This window comes from Ursus maritimus, unplaced genomic scaffold (assembly GCF_017311325.1).
Source record: "Ursus maritimus isolate PB19 unplaced genomic scaffold, ASM1731132v1 scaffold_15, whole genome shotgun sequence".
Lineage (NCBI taxonomy): Eukaryota > Metazoa > Chordata > Mammalia > Carnivora > Ursidae > Ursus > Ursus maritimus.
This window is the reverse complement of record NW_024423897.1, coordinates 5,355,758-5,378,543: the sequence shown is the minus strand read 5'-3', so window position 1 is coordinate 5,378,543 and position 22,786 is coordinate 5,355,758. Positions and strand designations below refer to the sequence as shown.

Here is a 22,786-nt window from a genome sequence, read left to right as displayed (position 1 = left end):
TCAGTAAATGTTCCTTTATTTGCTTTTGGGTTTTGTCAGGGAGGCAGCTGGATTATCTGCTCTGGAATCTCCCCCTCAGGGAATGAAGTACTACTCTGCGAGGTGGGAGGCCAAGGGTTGGAGGGCTGGAGGGCAGAGGGCAGGAGCACCGTGAGAAATGTGGTCTGACGGGCCAGGCCATGCGCCTGAGAGTTGCTGACCAACTGTGGGTCTAGAAAGAGGCCTGCACAGTGCCTTCCCTGCTGGTCAGGGCTTCGGGGCGGCCGGAGGGCAGAGGGTAGGAAAAAAACTACAAACTGATAATAACAGCCCTACTGCCCGGGTGGTCATACAACCCTAGGCTGGTTTCAGAGTCTTTTCTGGTCCTTCATGTTGCTGGATTCTCCTCCCAGCTCCCTTGAGAAGCCAACAGGGAGCTCATCACCCCACCTTACAATGAGTGATTTGCCCACAGTCAAGAGGATGACGCAAGGGCTTGACCCAGTCTTCTGGGCTTTGATTCAGGGTTCACACTGGTACTGCAGAGTCAGGGCTGCCAGGCCATGGGGTGAAGGAACAGAAAAGGCAGAATGACCCTCCTCTTTGCTCCATCTCCCAGACCCACAAAGCAAGGAGTGGGGGGTGGGATTGGAGATTGGGGGACTAGAGAACAAAAGATTCTCCTAAATCTAGGACCTGTGCCCTCCTCAGAGTCCAGGCTAACCCAGAACGAAAGGTTGTCCTGGAGCCTTTCGAGTCACACAGGATTGGGCTTCAACCCCATTGCTGCCATGTACTTGCTGTGTGACCTTAGGTAAATGACTCCACCTCTCTGAGCCTCTGTTTTCTCATTTATAAAACAAGGATGATAATAATTTACCTCACGAGATTAGCATGGTGTGGGGAAAGTGAGTGGGTTTTACAGTCGGTCAGACTGGGTTCAGATTCCAGCTCTGCTATTTATTAGCTGTGTGATCTTGGGCAAGTGCCCTCACCTCTGTAAGACTCAGTCTCCTCATCTGAAAAATGAGGATGTTAAGACCTCCTGCCTGAGGTTGTTTTAGACGTTAGAGATCGAGCTGTAGACTACCAGACACTTTGCCTGGCCTCTACTCAAGTCAGTAATGTTCATCAACCCAGGACAGAAGGAGGCCCGGGGTGGCTGGTGCTGCATTTCAGTGGGGAGAACACCCCAAGACTAGGGCTGGCGTCTGCCCCAACGTCCATCCACTCTGAGGCCCCAGGCAGCTCTGGTGCCGCCCCCCCTCCCCCAGCAGTCAGCTCAGAAGCATCCTTTTGGGATTCAGAGTTGACATCCAGAGAGAGTGGGACATTAAGCAGGCAACATCAACAATGGAAAGACTGTGAGTCTTTGCACCCCGAGGAGGTGGAATGAGAACAGGAACACCTACTGTGTGTGAGCCACTGTACCAGGCACTTTACACACGCCAAGCGCAATTTTCCCACAGCTAGCGCGTGCTAGAGGGGGAACGTACGTGCAGGTCTGCCGGATTCCGAGGTCTACACGACAGTACTTTCCCCTACACACCAACAAATAATCTAACAGCCCACAGTGTGGCCTGGTGGTTAAGAGGGTGGATTTAGCACCAAGCCAGCTTCGGTGTCAGCTCTGCCACTTATTAACCATGGGACCTGTGCCTCAGTTTCCTCATCTGTAAAATGGAGGTACAGCAGCCATGGAGATGTGCTGCTCGGACCTCCTTCAAGAGAACTTGCCTGACCACCTTATGTGTCAGGGTTCAGAGTCAGGCCATAATGTCAACGTGGCCATCCCACTCCACCCCAAGAGAGAAGCCCCTAGGGATGGCTGCTGCCAGCCCATGCCGTGCTCAGCCAGTCACCGAGCACGGAGGGTGTATTAGTGCCAGCCCGTGGCACATCGAACAGCGTCTTGGCCTGTGCTTCTTGAAGGACCATAACTAGCACAGGAAGTAATGACAGTACCGGTTTCACAGAGCTGCTGTGAGGAGGGACTGCATTACTTCAGGCAAACTGCTCAGGACAGCGAGCACAACCTAAGTGGTAGCTATTACTGTTGCTACAGATGGCAGCCATTCACGGATCCGTCTCATGCGGCGATTTCTGTGGTGTTCCCTTACAAACCTAGAGAAGATAATGGAATCCTAGTCCAAGATAGTGTTTCTCATTCCTCGTCAGCCAGTGTCAGCCCGGCTACGGGAATCACCTCCCTCAGAGGCACATATTTGCAGGAAGTCAGAGGGAATCTACTCAAGGAGTAGCTCGCACTTTTGACCAGAGACGTTGGCTCTACTGCTGGATCAACAAGTTAGACAACCCAGCGTGAGGCTGACCATGTTACCTCTTGGATTTTGGGCAATGGGGATTGGTGAAGGTGATCTCTGTGGTCCTCCCCAACCAGAGTGTTCTAGAGTAAGGACATCTGTCTGCCGGTGTCACCGCAGACACAGCCCCCTGTCATCAACCATGTCTTTTCTTGTCACCCACTCTGTTCTGAGAGAGCTGGCTCCTGGGTGTGTGTGAAGGCCCCAAGGCCAGTCAGGGCTGGGCCCGGCTATCATTTTTGTCATCTGGGGACAACGGACAACAGAAAGAGGAGTTAGGGCCAGACGACTGTAAAGGGAGGATAAGGCGAGCCACTTGGACTCATGGTGGCCTTGTCATTTATATGCTTCCCTGTTTCCACAGAAGGTCATCCTGCCTATTCCTCTTCTCTCCTCCAGAATAAGCACCCCTGATCTAAAGGGATGCTCAGATGGGACCAAACACACAGGTTTTCTTTCCAGTGGCATTCCCTGACATCAGCATTCCCCAGGGGGGCTCCCCAGGGGAAGGGCCTGGGTCTCTGCCTTCCTCTGAATCCTTGTGCTCCCCAAACATGGATTCTCCACTCCCAGGAGCAGCTTGCTCCAAACAACTGTGCCAAGTGGCCATCCCCAGTGACTCCTCCCTTCAAGCCTCACCTGCCTGACAGAGCAGGTAAGCAGAGAGGGTGTCTAAAAGACAAGGAGCGGATTGGAACCTGGCTTTCCTCACTTAAGGAAGGGATGTGCAGCCCACAGCCTTTAGGGAAAAGAGTCACACTGCAGGAGGGCCTTACTTCCTAGGCAAAGGACAGAGAGTCAAAGCCTCAGGTCCCCTCCTGAGTCAGAGGCCAAAACCAGGCGCACTGATCAGATAACCATCCCAGAAGAGGCTGAGGCAGGCCAGGGGCTCTCCCTGACATAGGCGGCCCTGAGCAAATCCACCCTTCTTTTACGATGTATTAATGCTAAATGAAAGGGTCAAACTCTAAGATAACTAGACTCTAATAAACTGGCGTTTATTGCCCATCAACTGGGAACTTCACATGCATTCTCTCGTGAAGCCTCACAGCAACTCAATAAAGTAGGTATTATCCCCTTTCACGAATGAGGAAGTGAAGGGTCACTGAGGCAAAGGGATTTATGCGGGTTCACACGGCCACACGTGGCAGCGCGGGGTGAACCCAAGACCGTTCTGCCTCCACGCCGGCTCTGCCAAGCAGGAAGAGGGTACTTACCCCGGGTCCATCTTTCCCGGCAGCCAGATGTCTCCTGTGCCTACCCCGCCCCCCTCATTCCCACTCGCCCCCACCAGGCACTGTGCGGTCATCATCCTAACACCAAGGAGCAGGCTCGCCCATGGAGTCAGGTTGCAGTTAGAAATTCCTTCTAGAGAGGTGTGGTGTGAGGAGGGCAGACAGACGGACATCTGTGGGGTCACATTCACAGACAGACAGATCATTGCCAGGAGGAAGCCACATGCCTTACCTCCCAGCTCATCTGACTGGCCTCAGACACAGCCAGATGCTGTCACAGTCGTGTCCCAAAGGCCCTCAGGGGCTGGCAGAGGCCGTTTCCAACAGCTGTTACAGCGCAGCCCATCTGGAAGGGCTCTTTCGGAACACTTAACCCTTCTGAAGACCCTCAGGCCAAAGGATGCCATACCCCCACGAGAATGATATTTAAAAAAAGAGGGTCCCTCCATCGAGGATGAGTCAGGGCACTCCAGAGGAACCCCACTTTCCCCCACCCCCTTCTGTTTCCTAGGGAGACAGGGTGGGGCGGGCAGCACTGGGAAGGGGAGAGGCCAACATTGCCCAAAGGGAGAGACCTGAGCCTCTCGGGTTTCAGGAATTAAGGAAGGAACACACCCAAACACCTACCATACACCCCAAAGCAAGAAAAAGGGCTCTTGAATCCGAAAGACTTGGGGGAAGGCCCAGAAAATGACCCCATGTGGCTGAGGGAGGCAAGAGCCGCAGGGTCCAGGCTGCCATGGATGTGCAGTGCCCTGACCCAGCTTCTCATGGGTTCCCAGGAAATGAACAAAAGGCTCACACAGTGATTCAGGAGGCGTCAGTTGGCAGCTGCCTCTGACTGGAGGCCATTCATGAACTCCCGCTCAGTCTCTCAGCCCCCCAGACAGCCTGGGGGTGTTGGCAGCTGACAGAGAGACTTTCACCCAAAGACAGGTCTGGGTTTCCCTGGAGAAAAAGAAACTTGAGTCAGCTGACTTCCTGGGGCATTCTCTTGGTGGTCTCACCCAAATGAAAAAAGCCATTAGGTCTGAAGTATGGGGGTCACAGCCAGCTTTGCTGAAATCCCCCCCTCCCCGAATCAGGAGTGCCTCCCCTGCTCCAGACACCACCTTTGCAAGAGAGAGCCTCCCGCTCCAGGAGTCCTGGCCCCACTGGCTGTCTGGCTACCCCATGTCAACACCTTGGACCCTTCCTCAACCTGGAGGGCCTCTCCTTCCTGCCTCCCTCCTGATTCAGGCCTAGTGCACTGCATTCCTGCTTCCCCTGCTCCGCCCTGCTCCATGGGCTGCCACGCTAACAGGTGGCATGTTCCTGGGGGCCATGTGAGAGACCTTTCTCCTCTCCCTGGAGAGCTCAGTAGAGAACCTGTCAGTTCTGTGACCTTAGACGAGACATGAACTTCTCTGAGCTCTGGCTTCCTCATCCATAAAATGGGAATAACAATATTTATATGAAATGATTGTTAAGAATGTGTAGGACAGGCAAATCCATGGGGGCAGAAAGCAGATTAGTGGTTGCCAGGGGCTGTGGGGAGGAATGGGGCGTGACTACTTTCATGGATCTGGGGGTTTCTTTTTGGAGTGATGAAAATGTTCCAGAACCAGGTAGTGGTGATGGTGGCACAACCTCGTGAATGAACTTCATGCTACTGAATTGTATACTTTTAAGTGGTGACAATGGTAAATTTTATGTGATATGTATTTTACCACAATAAGAAAGAAAAAGGAAGGTCATTATGAGATTAGATGAAATGAAGGGTGTAGAAATGTTAGTGAGAGAACCTGGTAGGTCTTGAACATGTTTCAATTTCCTTCCTTCAGGTCATCGCACAACACACTCCCTCATGCCTACCCAGGGCTGATTGCCTTTCTCCTTTGATACCTGCTCTGAGATCCTAATAGGATGTTTTCCACAAGCAAAGCCTTTATCGCTGTCCAACAGAGAGGGTGCCCGATCCACCCCCTCCCCCACGCCTACTGCTAACCTCTTTTATCTGTCCCACCGTGGCCCTCCCCTAGGACTGAGTCCTGCCAGAGGAGGGTAAAAGGCTCTGGTACCAGAGTCGAGGACTTCCCTCTGTACCTCCTTCTCAGTGCCCACAAAAACTATCATCCTAAACAAACGAAACTGATCATCGTTGGGACACAGTTTTCTCATGTTTCTGTACATCTTGAGATCAGGGACATCATCTTAGTTATGGAGTATCTTTTCAAGCAAGTTTGTATAGCAGATGGCCTCAGAAGATAGATACGCCCCCCCCCAAAGCAAAGGGCAGGGAAGCCTACTGTCCACTATAAAAGATCTCCTATAATGTAGCCCCCAGTGTGTGCAGGTGACACCCGGCCCTCTTTCTGTCACCCTGAAGAAAGGAGGGGTTGACACAAAAAGGTACTGTACAGAGCAAGGCCCAATTAGTATCTCTAATCATTATGACTGACCTTCCTTTCTTCCCATGAGGCTCTAAGCATCCTGAGGCTAGGTGGCATGTTTCATTTATCCTCATGTGTCACAGAGCAGGTACTGATCGATGTGCGCGGAGCAAGTGAAGGGGTGAATGAATGAATAAGTAGAGGGATGGAGGGATGTTTCTCTTCTGTCCTCCTGACGGGCTTGCTGGACCCTGCCCCTCCCGTTCTCATGGCTTCCCTGTATCCAAGATGTCATCCACTTCCCTTGCCAGCTAGTTGCCTGGGCAAAGCCATATGATGCAGACAATAGAACACAAATACTCTGTCTTGGGGCCTGGGATTTGAACGTTGGGAGGGAGCCTGCATCCTTGCCCAGGTCTAGATATCTCTCAGATCAGCCCTGCCCTGCCCTCCCCACCCAGCTTTGTCCTATGTTCAGCTCCATTCCCATCTCCATGACCTCGTGGTGACCTGTAGCTGTAATGTGCACAACAAGACATAGGCTCAGGCCACCAAACCACACAATGCCGGTCACCACTGAACCGGCAAACAAGATGTTTGTTTCTCAGGTTCGTTCCTGTGCGTCTAGAAGGGGATTATAGCACTGGGCGTTCTGCTAATATTTATGTAAGGGATGCATGAGCCTTCCTTTAAACTAAATGAATTGCCTCCTTCTTATATTGTTGAAGTAACAGAACTGAGCCATTGAACTCAAAAATATAACCAAAAGGAGAGGAACCTGAAATGTCACTCGGGACATTCCTTTTGGCTCAGTGTCAGCACAGCAAACACAGTCTCCAGGAAGGAGAACAATAGCATTTAATGTGACAGCCAGTCCTCACCGGCCATAGGAGCCCCTGCCTCTGGGTAGGGCTTCATCACACACTATATCGGATGCACAAGAGGTGATTACAGAAGTGCACCTGGTCTGCGTGCACTTGAAATTGCAAACAGCTACTGGCGGGGTCTAGAGCAAGGCAGAAAGGCTAGCCACTTGGCATCTGGCCAAGGGAAGCAGCAGTGAATAGTTACTTAAAGTGAAGGCTTGGGGGCCCATTTTTCAGGGGTCTTGGATTCTTTATTCACAGGGACACTGCCTTCTATACGACATCAGCTTCCCCCCACTTCAGGTCACCTAAAGAAGACGAGCCCCTTTTTCTGAAGAATAGTCTTTAACTGGCTATTTCCCATTCCGTGCCTAATAGTCAAACCATGCATTTCTTTATTTATACGTCCCTTCACTCTGGAAGGCAGCTGTGTCTATCTCTAAGAATGCAGACAATAAGATTAAAAGGCTCTGGAAAAATGCAAGCAGTACTTACAGAAATAAAATAGAGCCAGGATTGGTTACAAACCACAAAACTGACTGCATATTTGCCCAAGGATGTTGCAGCTCAAAAAAGCTCAGAGACGTTGCCAGGCAGGCTGCTGAGCTGGGCCGAGGAGCGGAGGCCCTGGTGTGGTGGCCCTGGTGTGGTAGCCGTGGTGTGGCGGCCTCATCCTGAGGCCTGGCCCCAGCGTTCCAAGTTCAGCAGCTCGACTCTGCCAAGGCTCTGAGGGAACGAGCTCTTACTACTCACGCTCACAAGAGGCTCATGGACCAGCTAGGATTCATGCCACTTCATTCATTTATTTTGAGAAATAGATCTACAAGAAAAACAAGAATGAGAAGAACAAGACAGGGACAGGAGGAGGAAGCACAAGGAGAGAAAGAAGAAGAAAATGAGAGGAGGAAAGGAAGGAAGGCAGAAAAGGAGGGAAGGCAGAGAAGAAGCCCGAATAGGTGCACTACGTGGTCAGTGCTGGTACCTCTGTAAACAAAGCAAAGGGAAACCAAATTATAAACAGAACATCACTTCTTGGGTGGAAATCAAAGCCAAGAGAAATGAGCTAGCAGTGTGGGGAGCGCAGGGGATGCCCAGAACTGTGCGGAGGCCTCATGAACTATCCTCTTCCAGCAAGAGACAAACCTTTCCAGTGACCTGAAAACACATCTGGCAGATTCCAGCCTCTTTCCCTTGGCAGGTCCTGGATAAACATGGCTGAGTTCTTGTTCTGTGAGCTCTGCTTTTCAAGGTTCCAGACTGACCCTCCCCTCTGGATAACTCCCACGTTCTTCAGAGAGCATGTGATCCTCCCGATGACCTGTCAGCCTCCTTAGTCACAGCTCCACGGTGGGACCTGTTCCAGGAGACAGTACCCAGATCCCCTCGATTGGAGTTCGAGCTTTCAGAACACACTCTGTCATCTATAGATGACTTCCTTCATTCATTTTGTGTGAATATGATTCTGTAACTCTCAAAGGGTTACTTACTGGGGGGCGGGCGGCAGCCCTCTGTCAGGTACGGGCAGTTTATCTGCTCGGTCAGTAAAGATACCACTCAGAGCACCACGACGTAATGTGATCAATGTGGGGATGGAGATGAACCCAACGTAGCACGCTGGCACAACAGAAGACAGAGTCAGGGGGGCTCCCCAGAAGAGGGGCTGGAGCTTGGAGGGTGAGCAAGTAACGATTTACCAGGTGGCTTAGGACAAACCCGAGGGGGCTGCCTGGGCTGACACACTCCCTGGGAAGTGATTATCAATGCAGGCGTCCGTGCCAGGAATTGGGTAGTGACTGGAGCCGACTCCAGGAGAGGGATGGGGCCAACGCTCACTGGACCTGGCACAGAATGGCCTGGAATACTGACTTGGAGCCTCCACTTAGAGCAAGGACACCTCAGCCACATACACCAAAATCATCTGAGCCGGGGCGGCTTGTACCAAATGTGCTCCTTCAAAGTTCATCGAATGAACCAGCCGATGGGTGAGTGAACATTCCATCTATAACATGGGACTGATAATATTTAGTCCAGCTATCCCATGGAGTTATGGGGAGGGCGAATTGAGATCACAGAGATGGAAATCTCCATAAAGTGTAAAACACTGTGCTGACATGAGGGTTACTACGTGGACTGATAGAGTTGGCTGCCAGAGACAGAAGCCATTGGAGGAGACAGTTGGTGCAGTTGGTGACTTCTCGCAACTGCAGGGGGCAGCTCTAATGGGAGCTCTTAAGAAACTCACTTCTCTCCATCAGCGTGTTACCAAGACTATTATGACAACTGTGACGGGAATCTTTTACACTGGTGGAACATCGAACAGGCAGGACTATGAGTGATAAGAAACACCAGCAGGATTGGGGATATAAATAGGGTGGGGACAAAGACCTAAGACCTATCCCATCTTAGCATTCCACTAGAGAGTTACTGATGACCAGGTCTCAGCCCCTATTTGAGAAAAAGGGAAACTGAGGCCCAGAGAGGCTACAGGGTCATAGGGCTCACCGGGACCAAATAATAATCCTCACAGCTCACGTTACTAAATGCAGCCCTATGATTGAGCGCCTACATGCATTAGGTCATTTAATCCGTATAACAACCCTGTGAGGTAGATACTATAATTATCTCCGCTTTACAGATAAGAAAACAGACTCAAATGAACCACGCAGCTTGTCCAGCTTCATACAGTTAGTAAGCAAGGGTTATGACGTGTGTCCCCTTGTTGCCAGGGTAACCAGAAGTCCCACAAAGATTCCAGGTAAAGGTACAGAAATACATTGTTTCATTAATTCGTTATTTGTTTGTTTGGGGAGGGATTTGACTAAAATGGAGAACATCAACGTTGATCATTGAACGTGGGAAAATCTGTAATGATCTCTCTTACTTGGGAGTGAAAACATGTGCAAGGACCCTCTTAGGGCCTGGGAACCTCTTACCCATGGCTCAGCTCCAGCCAGGTCCCAGAGAAAGGAGTTCAGTTAGAGGCGCCCTGATGCCTGAGCCCTCCTGCTCCCTCTCTCTCATGAGCTGACACCATCAATTCAAGGTTAATGCAGGCCAGGATTGGGAGCTAATCATTCCACCATTTACGGACACAAATTATCCCCTGGAGAACAGCCAGAGATGGGAGCCTGACAGAAAAGGAAGGGGCTTAGGAAGGAAAGAGACTGCCTGGTTCTCACAAATGGGAAAATAACACGGCATCAGCTGGAGTGGGCTTCCCTGACCATCGGAACCTGCTCTCCAAGAAATGTCAGTGTCATCGCTGGGTGACCCCCAGCTGACCACTCCGCCATGCCCCATTTGCATGGCTGTGGAGGGTTGCCAGCCGTCAGAGTCCCTACCTCCATTTGTCGGCAACAGTGGTTCCTACAGGAGTTTATAGAAAACCCTTCAATTCCACAGTTGATTTAATTCCTAGCCTGGTCCAAGCACTTGGATGCAGGGAAGGGGGAGGGGATTAGCCACAACGATTAACAACACACAGTTCCTGACTTCAAGGAGCTTTCAGCACTGTGGAAGAAAACATGCATCCAATCTACTCTTGCACTTTGCTAGATTACAGGGGCAAAGTGCTATGGGACAGAGAGATTCACTCCAGCTAGGAGGCTCTGGGAGAGAAGACATATTTGAAGTCTTAAAGGATAAGTTAGCTTTCAAGAGGGGAGACATGATCAAGGAAGGGTATCCCAGGTGAAGGAAGCAGCAGCAGCAGAACTGTGGAGTGCAGAAAGGGCAGAACATATTTGGTGTGGCTGGGACATGGGGTGCAGCCTGTTGAAAGTGGGAGTAAGTGGGAGTAAGGCTAGGGAAGTCATTTGGGGGAGACCACAGAGGGCCTGAAATAGCATAATATGGAATTTAGAACCTTCTACTGGAGGCAATAGGGAGCCATTGATAGCTTTTGAGGCAGAGAGTGACATGACCAGATCTGCATTTCAGAAAGAGGGCTGGGGCAGTGTATGGTAGATGGAAGAAAATGGGGAAGTTTCTTCCAACAGGAAGAAATAGGTATTTGAATTAATGAGCATGTTGGCAACCTCATAAAGATGACCTTTGAGGATAAGAGATGCTTTCACCCATTGATCGAAATTCATTTAGTGTTCCTTTTGCCTGAGGACAGGTTGAGCCAGAATATTTCTGATAAATTGTTTTGCCTGGGCATTTCTGGTTTCACTTTAAAGAATCTTCTGAAGTGAACTTCCCACTGACCAGAAAGGGCTCTTGGTCGAGAAGCGAGGAACAGGAAATGAACAGCTACAGCCCAGGATGGAACCTGTTAAAAGAGCCGTGCTCGGCACGCTACAGAGCATGGAGAAGGGGTGGCCAGCTGCTGTGTGTGTCAGGGGAGGGCTAGAGGGCACTGTGGGTGTATGAATGTGTGCGGGAAAGTCGGGCCAGTGGGGTATGTTTGTGCATGTGAGCGGGGGTATTTGGAAGGGAATAGGGGTGTGTCTATATTTAGGGGAAAGAAATTGTGGATATCTATGTACCTATTAAGTGTATAGGTGTGTGTTTCTCTGTGTGAATAGGGTGTGTGTTGTATGTGCATGTGTATCCTTCTGTGTGCATATGGAAGCTGTGTGTGTACACATCCATCTACAGAGAGAGAGAGAGAGAGAGAGAGAGAGTGTGTGTGTGTGTGTGTGTGTGTGTGTGTAGAAGGTCAGCAAGCAGGAAGACCTCCCAGAGAAGGCAGTGCTGAGTCAGGCTCTGGAAGAATGAGGAGCGGTTCAGTGGGTGGGGAGAGCAGGGCCAGTGATCCAGGAAGAGAGAATGGGGTGTGCAGTAACAGGGAGGCGTGAATGAGCGTGGTGTATTTGGGGCATGTTGGCAGCAGAGAAGGGAAGAAGGTGAAAAGATGAGGAGTCAATTTGGTGCCACCTTAGAGGGTCCTTCCTCGAGACCTTTGCACTTGTTAGCATTCTAGGTGGGTGCCTCGGCCTTTTGGGGAGATGGCAGTAGCAACAGGGCATTTCTCAGGTGGCCCTGGAAGAGGACTGGCAAGGCCATGGCCAGGCCACGGCCCCGGCCACACCTGACCTGGCTGCATGAATGTTTACAAAATGAATGCATGTTAGAGGGATTAAAAAACCACATTACGTTCTAAGGATGTGAAGTGACACATCTATCATATTCAAGGAAAGGGGGTGGGAGCAAGGCAAAGCCTGTGGCAAAAATGGGCTAGGTTGATTCTCTAGCCTCATAGGACTGGTCTTTGAGGCAGGCACCTTCAGAATTAGCTGCTCCATGCAAGTCTCACCTCTCTGCCTAATCGCTCCCCCTGCCTTCCACCTGCCTCTACTCCCCCCACCCTAAGCCAAGTGTCTCTAACATCTGTATCTTTAAGCGTGAGAAAATTCAGCACAACCCACTACCACAACCCAAAAGCATCTGCTTGTTCCAGGCTCTAACTAGGGCAAATCTCCTTGGCAAAGGGGTAGCCTCCTTCAATCTGGAGGAAAGGGGGTGTTGAGAGTTGGAGGCGGGCCTTGGGAGTTGCCCATGGGGCTGAGGGAGCTCAGTTGAGGGAAGGGACAGTGGGAGCCCAGAGGTGAGACCACATCACACAGCCCACTTCAGCTCAGGGTTCAGCCAGGCCTGGTGGAGGGGACATGGACTTGGCAGTCAGCCACTTGCTGGCTGTGTCCTTGGGCAAGGCATTCCAGCTCTTTAGCTGTTTCCTAAGACAGGAATCCTAAAGTGCCAACGGCATCGAGTCACTGTGGTTCGTTCAGCAAATCCGTCTTCCTACTACGTGCCAGGCACTGGACTACATCAGGGAACAAAAGAGATGAGGCCTCTTGCCTACACGGAGCTTTCCTTCTGTAGCGAAGAGACCAATGGATAATAAGCAATAAACATAGTAAATGACCGAATTCTGGAGGGTGGTAGAAGGAGCTAAGATATGGAGAAGAGAAAGGAGCAGGGCAGGGGGAATGGAGGGGCTGGGGAGGCGAGCACTGTGATAGAAATACGGCTGCCTGGGTGGAAGCAGTTAGCACAACTTGGCATAAACCAGAAAGGAAATGGTGCGGCTGAGCTGGAGTGGGTGTCTGATGATGCCAGGGGGTGGCTGTGCCTGCCACTCAGAGGGTTGTGAATCGTTCAGAATGGGGATCAGGCTCCCAGCCTGGCTCAGTGTCTCAGGGACAAGAGGCGAGTCTCACGGGCTTCATTCTGCCCACTGGGACCTGTTCAGTGTCTCCAGCCACCCTGGAACCTTCCTGGAGACTGACTGTTGTCCCAGACATTTGCACTTGTCTGTGTGACCCACCAGAAACATGGTGCTCCTCTAACCTCACCCAACTGCACATTGTGTCTTCCCCGGTATCTTGAGGCCATCCCCCAACACAGGGAAGATGAACTCTCCCTGGGACCCTGGGCAAAGCAAATAAGCCTTAGAGATCATCTAATTTAACCCCCTTCCTTTCACACGTGAGGGACAGCTGGGGAAGTGCTCGGCCCAGGCCAAGCTCTTCCGTTCAGGCCCACATCAGTGCCCGCGGGGACCACTGCTCTGGTTTCTGAGCTGGGCCCCTTGCCTTCAGTTTCTCCAACTCCAGTCTTTCCACCAAACAGCTGCCAGAGCAATCTTTCTACAATACAAATTTGATCATGTTGCTTCACCGTTCCCATAAAATGAAGTCCAAACCCCTGAGCATGGCATTCCAAGCTGGTCGCGAGGCACCCTGCCGACTTCCCCACCGTGCCCATGCCACACTAAGCTACTGTGTGGGCCCCCATGCCTCATTCCGCTGTTCCCTCTGCTTCAAATGCCCTTCAAATGCCTCTGACATCTATTCACCTTTCAAGATTCACCTCTTCGATAACCTCCCTGAACCCCGTTTCTCATCTGAGAATCCAGCAACACTTCTCTCACGTCCTATTACCTTCACTTCTACCATTCAAACTTTCGACCTCCATTTTGGCTGGACTGGACACCATTTTAGTTTTCATTCATCAGATACGCTTTCCTAAGGTTTCATGTTACTTTGTTCTGTTCAGGATTCTGGTACTTCTCAGTTCTCACGTGCTAGTGTTCCACAGAATCACAATTTTTAGATAGCACAGGGATGACACAGTGGTAAAACGTGCAACAGTCGTGGCTGGCCTAACCCTGCCCACTGCCTCGTTTTTGTAAATAGTTTTGTGGGAACACAGCCACGAGCACGTGTTTATGTATTGTCTGAGACTTCTTTTGAATTCCAACAGCAGAATTGAGTAGTTGTGAGAGACCACGAGGCCCACAAAGTTGAAAGTGTTTACTCTGCGTCCCTTTTAGAAAGCATTTGCTGACCTGGAAGCTCATAAGGGCAAGGACCATGTTTATGTTGCACCCGGAACATAAGAGGCACCTACACTTCTGAGTAAGGCCTGAAGGATGACTACTGAGCGATGAGCAGTGCACATGTTCCATGACAGCGGCGGAAGCAAAGCAGGGTGCTGGGTGTGGGTTTTCAGGGAGGAGGATTTGGAGATGGCTCTCATGGGAGGCAGGGACCACAGATTAGCCCGGTGCTGTCTTCCACCTCTCTGAGGAGAGAAGGGTGGTTACCTGGCCTCGAAAAGGCACTGGAGGGGCATCTGGGTGGCTCAGTCAGTTAAGTGTCTGACTCTTGATTTCGGCTTAGGTCATGATCTCAGGGTCATGAGGTCAAGCCCCATTGGGCTCCGTGCTCAGCAGGGAGTCTGCTTGAGGTTCCCATTCTCCCTCTCTCTCTACCCCTCCCAACCCCTCTCTTTCTCTCTCCTCTCTCTCTCTCAAATAAGTAAATCTTTAAAATTACAGGGGCACTGGAATCTACGGCCTGTGTAGAAGGGAAGAACCTCCTTCCACTCAGGCTGGTTTGGGTTTGCAATGGACCTTGGGTGGGCCAGCTTTGAGAGCCGAGGGGCGAAGTCCAGCTGCCCGTGGTTAGGATCCCACTGCTGCAGTAACTCCAGCAGGAAGTCCTGAGGACCCCAGTGGAGAGTCATATGTGGAACAGAGAAGTGACAACCCTGAGACCGTATCCTCAAGGAGGCAAGGAGGCCGTAAAGGAAAGAAAGAAGGCAAGTTGATTGGAAGACTTCAGGAAACAAGTCTAATGGAACTTTATATTCAAGAAAAAGTTAGAATGAGGGAACAGGTGTTGATTTGGTGGGGGAAATTCTAGAAATGAATTCGGTTTTCAAAATGTCTCATTAAAAGGAGCCCAATCAGGGGTGCCTGGGTGGCTTAGCGTGTTGAACGTCAATCTCTTGGTTTCGGCTCAGGTCATGATCTCAGGGTCATGGGATGGAGCCCCAGTTGGGCCCTGCGCTCAGCATGGAGTCTGCTTCTCTCCCTCTTCCTCTGCCTCTCCCCTATCAGGTGCACACACTCTCTCTGTCATATAAATAAATAAATCCTTTAAAAAATGGGGGAGGGGGCCCAATCACCACACGTGAGCAGCACTGCCGGCGGTGCTCCAGTCCATGAGTCCTCAACAGTCTAAAGCAGAAGTCAGCAAACTCCAGGCCGTGGGCCAATCCTGCCCAACGCCTGTTTTCGTAAATAAGTTTTCATTGGAACATCACCTCCCGCATTCAGTTCCGTATTACCTGTGGCTGCCTCTGCTCCACAGCGTCAGGACTGAGTAGCTGCAGCGTGGCCAGAGAGCCTTCGACACGCGCCAGCTGGCCCTTTACAGAACACATCCGCTGGCTCTGAGCTAGAGCCTAGCAAAGGGCCCAAACCAATAAATACAGATTAAATGGCTGAAAGCGTGCGTGAACATGTGGTCTCTCATTGGGAGAATGACCAGACAGACAGTCTGGTCACCAGGTTCAAGGCAAAGGAGTGAATTAAGCAAACTTTGGGTCAGAGTATTTAAATTTCTAAAGCTCAAGCTAGTAGAAGGTAAAGCAGGGCCATGTATTTAAGGTGGTGGCCAAGGGATCCCCAAAGCCAGGTGTGGTCTCTAGTCAGTGTGGTGAATGCAGATGACCCTTTAGGATCTGGGGGTCACAGTGACGTGGACAGCTCCATTGCCGGCCTTTATCCTCAGGCCTGGGGTGGCCTCCAGGCCGATTCCACCTGGTTCAGCAATTGCCTCCTAGCTTCAAATGGCTTCAGGTCTAGCCAACCAGGAACCACAGCCTGTCTCAAACTGGGGATCTGAGAGGAGATCTAGGTGATCAGGGAAAAGGTCTGGGTCAGCTGGGAGTTGCTGGAGCAGGCCTGCAGATGTGCAGCCCACACCCCAGACCCGGAACTGCAGATGCAGGCCTGCAAAGGAGAGTCAAGAGAGACAGACAGCATGAAGCAGGAGAACAAGGGGGACAACAGTGGAAAGGACTCCTAAGCAGACAGTGGGGAGGAAAAGGACACTGCTTGGGAGGAAGAGACCTGATCTAGTTTTCTGGCTGAATAAAATGTGCCATGCTGGAAAGGGCTCACTACGGTGACAGAGAATGAATAGAATGGATCCTTGTCCCTATTCATTAATTCATCCAATGCCTACAGAGCATCCAGTTCTATGCTGGGCATTGAGGTTGAATGCAATAATTTCCCTAGGAGCTCATCATCGGGTGTGGGGCAGGCAAGAAACCAACCGTGTACTCTGTGGTCTATGGTGTAGTGGATGCTGGGAGAGGCGATGTGGTGCTTTGGTGTCGTGGTCAGCATAGAGGAAGCAGAGAAAGCCTGGTTGGGACGAGAGGGACTCCGACGGACCTGCTGGGGTTGGCCTGATGGATACTAAGAAGAGGACAAAGGATGTTCCCGGCAGAAAACAGCATGTGCAAAGCCAGGTCAGGGAGGAGGAGAAAGAGATTTGGAGAACTGTGGGGGGTTTGGTATGGATAGATCATTGCAGAGTGAAGGAGAGATGGTAGGTGAGTACCTTTATGGTCAGACCCTAAAGGCTTTTGAATACCAAAAAGGCTTTCTTTAGAAAAAAAAAATCCACTCGAGGATCTTCAGGAAGGGAAGTCACCTGATGGTGGCAGAATTTCAGAAGAGAATTGACAGGGAATGGGGCTAGAGGAAGGAAGCCAGGGTAGGACAGCATCCCCTCCTTCTAATGTCACCTCCTCAGAGAGGCCTTATATGACCCAACTGACATAGACCCCCTACCATCCCCATCCCTTTAGCTTTGTGGCTTCATAGCACTTATCTCTCCTGATTCTGCATCTATGTGCAAATGTGTTTATTTCTTTTGTCTCTCCTCTCTAGAACGTATGGCTCTGGAAAGTGGAAACTGCCTGTTTTTGTTCACAACTAGAAGAACATCTGACACATGGTAGGCTCTCAGATTGTATCCTGACTCTCTAAGAAATAGAAGACTTAGCTGTGGGCCCGTTTTTATCGGAAGCAGTAGGCAGCTCAGACTTGGGTTGGCCCTGAGGGTGGCGAGGAGCTGCTCTGAAGGTCAGGGAAGTGAGCCCCACACCTGTGATACCCGTACTCCAAGGCTCCGAAGCTACCGACAGGCCGATGGCCCTGCAGAACTCCGCGAACGGGTAACTGCAGAGATCCTTCTGGGTCAGCAGCTCCCGGTGCCTCGGGGCTGGTAGGTTTCTGGTGCCAAGTGCCACGTCAGCATCTTACAACACAAAATGCTGCCAGGGAGGGTGCAATGGGACTGGATAAAATCCCGGATAAAAAATATTGATTAAGCACCACCTATGTGCCAGGCCGAGTTCAACATACACTACCTATGCTAAGCCACAGGGTCGGTATTATTATCCCCATGTAACAGATGAAAAACTGACGTTCAAGATGATTAGGGGACTTCCCAAGATCCCCGAGTAGGGATTGTCAGAGCCAAGGTATTGGAAACCACTTTTGACTCCGATACTTGCGCTCTGTTCTACTCGGCCACAGAAATTGAACTTGCTAATCCCACACCAGACCCAGCGCCCTGAGTTCTGATGGCCTCACCACGGAGTCTTCTCATCTCCTTATGATTAACAGGCCCTTGGCCCTTCCATCCAGAGAGACTCCTCATGACTCCGGAGGAAGGTGCCAAGGATCCTGGGTGGGCAGGCGCAAGTTGGTAAATGAAACGGAGCTTGTTGGGGAGAAAACGCTTTTCCTGTATCCTCTTATGAAGGTGTGTGGAGCCCTGTGAACTAAACAGACAAAAGACAGATTTAACAAGAGAAAAGACAGATTTTTATTTACATGAATATGGGAGTTCACAAAGAAAGTGGCTCAAAGAGGCAGTTAGAATTGGGGCGTATTTATACGCCATCTTAATAGGGGAAGGGGTGGGCAGAAGGACACTTAGAGAAAACCAGTGACCTCTTAGAAGTGGGGGGGGGGGAGAGAGCGCTTACCAGAGCACAAATGACTTTCAGGAAAGATAAATGGGCCCTGAGGAGAATAGATGGGAGATAGGGCCCTTTTTGTGACAATGCCTATTTAGGTGTGAAGTAGAAACTTCTTATCTGGGGTGATAAGAATCAATATTTCCTGGTCGTTCTGGGCGAAGGGCTTTGTGACAATTTTGAGTTCTTTTCTGAAGCAATGCTTTCAGGCAGGTAAGAGATTTCAGGAGCTCAAATGCCTTCTGTTCAAAATAATTTTTATTCCACTGGACCCCTCTTCAGAGCAGTGAGAGGCCCCACTGGGCTCAGAAGCAGAGGCAACATTCAAGGACCCCTGGAAACTGACCTGTGAAACAGTTTGACAAATAAAGGTAATGTACATAGCCTGACCTTCTGGCAATGGCATACGGGTTGGGTTTGTGTTTGGTTTTGTTTTTTGAGCACAGGGAATATGGTAAGGCATGATCTCTCACAGTAAAGTGATGGCAGAGGTTTGGTGAGAAAGCGTGTCCTCTTCTGGCAGAGCTCTCCTTACAGCCACCTTCCTGGGAATGGCTTCGCAGGGCGCGCCAGGGGCGGGGGTGGTCTGCCCTCATTAACCACCACTGCCCTGAAGTCCAGCCCACCTTTCTCCAACTGCCCAATGGCCAACAGTGCCAGGGATTGTGTTTGCGGCTTGGGAGTGAGCTCTGAGGTCTTTAATAATTTAATACAGCTTCTGGCAGACGTCTAAAGGTGCCAGGGACTTAGCTCAAAAGAAGAGGTTGAGAGAAAAAGAACAAAGCAGGCAGGGTTGGAGAGAATGAGTGAAACCTCCCTGGCTTCTGTATTTCTCAGACTGTGGGAGTCTGGCTGAACTCCAGGAGACGTGAAGGGTCAAAGTCTAAGCCAGGGTTTATGTTACCGTAGACATCACAGCTTCTAAGAGTTTGAGAGGGGGAAACTCCTGAGGAGGCATGAGGCCAGCCCTCGGCTTCTTCCCTCATCAGGACTCATTTCCCTAAACCAGGTGGCGCACCCACGGTTGCCCCCCAGCCTCCATCTTACCTCCCTGGCTCTCCTGACACATGGCCAACTCCTTGCCATCCTCTGGGGATCAGCTTCAATGTCACTTCTCAAAGGGACATTCTAGGGTCACTCGAAGTTGGCCAACCCCCTCTCTAATCCCTGTTGTTATTACCTGCTCATTTCCTCCTGAGCTTTTGTCACAGGTTGTAGGTAAAAAGGCTTCTCATTTCTTGTCTCTCTCCACCTCTAAACTATGAGCTTCCAAAAAGGAAGGACCAGGTGTGAGTCAGCAATGTTCCACCAGTGCTTTGCACAGTGCCTGGCACGGAACAGGTAGGGATTCAGTACTGTGGATTCTCGGAATCGCTGAGCCAATGAAACAGGAGTTCTGCCCTATAAGATCAGCCCTCAAGTGTTAGACCCAAGACGGAGTACCTGGGGAGCTTACGAGAATTCGATTTCCCAAGCCACACTTCTTGAGATTCCCATGCAGTAGTAGGTCAGGAGAGAGGCCCAGGAGTGTGCATTTCATCTGGGCAGACCACACTTTGGGACCTGCTGCCCTGACTGCATGGTTTTTTTCTCCACTGCAGAGACAGGGCCAAGAAAGACATGTTCACCACTTGCCATTTCTTTTCCTTCCTGGTCCTTTAAGTACATAAAGTCCAAAAGTTTATGCATGGGAGTTCAGGGAGTTGTGAAGAAAGGGAGAAGGCATGTACTTATTATTATTAGAAATTAGAAGGAAATACTGAAGTTAATAACGCACTGCTATTACCCAGCATACAGGTGGTGGTGTTTGTGTGCATTCGGTGGCTCAGCAGACTCACCCACTGCGTGGCCAAGGCGCTGACCTTGGTATTGGGGATGCACCGACTAATCAGAGCTCAGGGAGCAGCCTGTTTAGTGATGGAGACAGGCAGGTCAGTGATGTGTTGAGAACAGTAAAAGCCAACAAGAATAACATGTGAGGGCAGCTCCAGGATGGAGAAGGCAGCAGAGGCGGCGGCATCAGAATCAGGCTTGTTTAGCTGGGGCTGGGCTGGGAAGAGGGACTAGGAGAGGGCCAAGATCAGCACCAGTTAGCAATGACCTCAGTGCAGAATCCATTTGGGAGCAAGCAGCAAGAGACCTGTCCGGACAGCTGGACAGCGTTTTCCAGAGTTCGCCTTGACCTGCTCAGGGGTTACAAATGCCAGCCTACAAGTTCCATCCAGGCCACGGCAGGGTTTTCTCTTGCCTGTCCGGGGTTTAAGAGTTTTAAATTGGAATGTTTTTAGGCAAAGAACTCTCCTGCTTGCTGTGGTCCCCACCATGCCTTACACTGAACCTTCTTCTTATGTCAAGTTAGCTGCCCAGCCCCAGAAGGCAGTTAGAGCTGCAGCTCTTTCTAGGAGAGGGGCTTCGAGAGAAAACAGAAATCAGAGTAGGAATTGGATCCCCTCTGGGTTTTTATGAAGATCAGTCTGGTGATATGTGGTAGACAAAATATAATCAGAAACTGAAAGAATAGCCAGGAACTTCCTCATTAGCCTAGCCCAACTGTTCTTGACTTCTTGACTCTATACCCTCAATATACATTTATTTATGTACTTAGAAATCACATACATGTCTCATGTCTTAATACAGTATGGGTGCAAGTAATGATTCTACACCCAACTCTGATGTGTGGGTTTTTCCCCCACACCAGCAAGCAATCAAAAACCACCAGTTGGGTGTCCTATAATTCAACTCAATTCTGACACCATCTCCTTGGAGAGAGGATCAGATCCCGTAGGTTAAGGGCTCAGTCCCACCAGACTGCCCTCACCCCCAACCTCAGATGCCAATCACAAATACAGTTTGTTACCTGTGCTTCTGACCAACTGGCTGTAGATCAGAGGTTCTAAAGATCCCCTCCTTGGGTTTCATTAATTTGCTAGAAAAGCTCACAGAGCTCAGAAATATTTTACTTACTAGATGTAATAGACCGGTCTATTACAAGGGATAGAACTCAGGAATTGGCAGATAGAAGAGATGCACAGGGCAAGGGCTGGGCAAGAGTGTAGAGAGGCCATACCCTCTCCGTGCCCACCACTCTCCTGCCACCCCTATGTGTTCACCAACGCAGAAGTTCTCTGCACCCCGTCCTTTTGGGATTTTATGGAGGCTTCGTTACTTAAATGGGATTTATTGGGTCATTAGCCATCCGCGGTTGATTCCACTCCCAGCCGGTCTGCTCACCCTGGAAATAGGGGGTGGAACTGAAAGTTCCAATCACGTGGTAGTCTCCCCTGGCAACCAGCCCCCATCCTTAGGTGACCCCTGGGGCATTCCAAAAGTGACTACATTAACATAACAAAAGATATGATATCAAGCTCTTCACCTGAAAAATGCCCAGGGCTTCAGCTCTGTGCCAGTCATAAAGACAAAGGCCAACTACAGACTTCATATTATAAATCACAATACCACAGCTAAGACCTAGACAGAAGGAAGAATTTAAATGGACTAGCTAAGGATAAAATAACACTACTTTTAATGATTTTATATTGTTAATCACACAAAAACACCTTTTCACCGAAAGGAATTATTATGAATGCTAATGTTTTTAGTGAGTGCGATGTGGTTGATAAGTTTTATTATGTTTGTGCTATCTGCAAATTAACATTTTGCAGTTCAATATTTAGAAGATCTGGTTTTAAGTGCAAATTATTTTGATACTTGACTCTTAACAGCTTTCAGAGTTGAAAAAAGACACCTCAGTAAGGTGCAGATATCCAAATGAAAAAAGTGCTTCATTGGCTGTGCTTACTAAAATATTAATGTTTCAGTCTTTCTCACCAATTATACGAAAGCTTTTGTTTAAATTCAGCTGGTAAATTCCACCTACTCTGATGTCCACCAGTTGTTCTTGCAAACGTATCAATTGTGTTTTTTATAGTTTTCACCAGAAGGTTTGAAAACCACTCCAACTCTTCATTTGGAAGTTGTTTAATTATGTTGGGCATTAGGTAGGCCAAGTGTCAACACGACCATTTTCTTGCTGTTGGCCTCTGCATTATTAATGCTATCTTCTGGAAGTAGTCTCTCCCAGTGGGACTCGTTTTTAAGCCATGTGTCCATTTCTTCAGGGTTTATTTAGTGAAAACAAATAATAAATCCATTTAACCTGGCCCACCGGCCCTGCAGAAAGTCAAGTTACATGGAAAGCAAAGGAGTGGGTGCCAAGCTCTCCAAGTTTGGAGCCCCTGCTCCGTCTCAGGCCAGTGTGGCCAGGCTGTTAGGTATGTGACCTTGGTATATGACCTCAGATGGTCTGACTGACAGAGCAGTGAGGGGCCAGTACCTATCCCAAGGTAAATACTAGAAAATACAGTATCTTTCCCATTGTTTGAAGCCCTAGAAATCCTCATATTCTCTCCCCACACTTCAGTGACCTCATCTTGCACAGGGCCTCGTGTTTGCAGGCCTCGTTTTGGAGACCCCAGTCTCCAAGGTGAGGAGATATAGAGGAGACAACTGAGAAGGTGTCTGAGGTAGGGATCGTTCAGGTGTTCATGGAGGGCAGGGAATAAGGAGATCCAGGTTGTGTAGAGTTTCCAGCTGGGACGGCGGGTTGGGGGGGTCTCCAATCTGATAGGCAGCATCTCCGGGGAAGCCCAGGTGCGCGGTAGCCTAGTCCCACCTTGGCCTCCCGGGCCAGAGGAAGATCCAAAGGCTGGCTCTGT

General features: G+C 50.1%; 1 protein-coding gene across 1 annotated transcript in view; it reads left to right on the top strand.

Moving 5' to 3' along the window:
• The first annotated feature begins 16,909 nt into the window (after window positions 1-16,909).
• The window catches only part of LOC103664783 (gamma-aminobutyric acid type A receptor subunit pi), a 29,782-nt gene continuing 23,905 nt past the window's right edge, over window positions 16,910-22,786 (top strand). Inside the window, exons 1-2 of the mRNA XM_008692709.2 lie at window positions 16,910-17,041; window positions 18,354-18,442. The gene's annotated coding sequence lies outside the window, so the exon portion shown is untranslated. The remainder of the gene's footprint in view (window positions 17,042-18,353; window positions 18,443-22,786) is intronic.